The sequence below is a fragment of the Galeopterus variegatus genome, unplaced genomic scaffold, assembly GCF_000696425.1.
Source record: "Galeopterus variegatus unplaced genomic scaffold, G_variegatus-3.0.2 Scaffold6432, whole genome shotgun sequence".
NCBI lineage: Eukaryota > Metazoa > Chordata > Mammalia > Dermoptera > Cynocephalidae > Galeopterus > Galeopterus variegatus.
Window position 1 is genome coordinate 34,927 of NW_007732543.1, and position 1,577 is coordinate 36,503.

A 1,577-nucleotide genomic window follows, 5' to 3' on the forward strand; every position below is an offset into this window, starting at 1 on the left:
ACTACAGTAACCATTTCGCTCCATATATGTACATCAAAACACCATGTTGTATACCTTAAATATATACATAAAAAAAGCTGATCCTTTCATCAAAGTATCAGTATACTTTGAGAAGGCAGAACTGTATTTCAAGCATCTCTGAAAAATGTCCAACAAAAACTGCTTATGTTTCATGGAAGTGCTTTCTCTTGAAATGTATGATGAATGAGAGAATCTTGTACTAAGAAACATATCACCGACTATAAACTATTGGTGGTACGATGAATCTATTGCCAGCAATCCAGGGCCACCACTGCTAAAACAAAGTGAAGATTAGGAGAGATTATCATATAAAGAGTGACAGACATTGACTTAGCTCCTTGAGAACCTAGAACACATAAAGACAGATGTCTATAGAAAATATTTCTAAAGAGATATAAAATTGTCAGTGAAAGGAATACTATCAAAGGCTGGACTTAAACAAAAATTTCCCCCTAGATACTGGGAAATATTAAGTGTCAAAGCTAAGGCCTATGCTTACATTTATGTCACATTTTTCAAAAAGCTGCTCAAATCTCATACTTCAATGATATTTGTACATAATCTAAAACACTACTGTGGTATTCCCTCACTGATACTTAGAACACAAATGAAGGATGTCTTGTAAATATATTTCTATTTGGAATGCACAGAGACATAATTTACTAAGTTGGTTCTATTCAACAAGCAGGGACTGAATTTTATTCTTCAAAGAGACAATCACAGAGCATGCGACCCAAACAATCTTAGTGTTTCTACAAAAGAAACTGCTTTTATTCAACCTGAGTTAAAACAATGAAGAATCATTACAGTTCATGAGAATCATAATAAATGACTAGTAGACAGACTCATAAAATCAAAGCCATCAACATAGTGAGATCATACACAATTAATTAGTGCTATAATTTAAAATCTTCAAAACTTCAAAACATATCTTTTCATTTCTTTTGGCATACAAAATAATTTACTTATAAAAGTAATATCTATTTATAGAACTCCAACAGAAAGTTTTCAAAATTTAAAAATAAATAAATAGCACAATTTTGTAATTCTGATTTTACAGAGAAAATAAACCTTTTTGGCATGTAATGTTCTATCAAAATGGAAATCTGAATCACTTTGCTTTGCTTTTCACAAGACAAATAAGCATACATACTATCAGACTTGGGAAATCAAATTGGTGACAAGAAAAATTCACCAAAAAATAGAATCACTGGAAAAAACAGGCTCTGGTGCCATCTACTGAGAGGCGATGGTAATACGTCCTTGGATGTTAGCCACACAAAGGTCACACTATAATTTTAGCTTCATGCAACTCTACAGGTACCCGTGTGGACAAGCATGAAAGTTACATGCAAAAATGAAAAAAACTGCTGTTTTAGGACTAAGTAATGTGTGTTCTTTGTTTTTTCTCTTTAAATGACATTTTGCCTTTTCAAGGAAAAGAAAATAAGTAGGTGGTTAAAATGATTCCCAAATGAAAGGGATACTGAAGAGGTGAAGACTTTGGAAAACTGAGAAAATGAAAAGTTCCATGATTAAGAGCAAGTCAGGAAGGG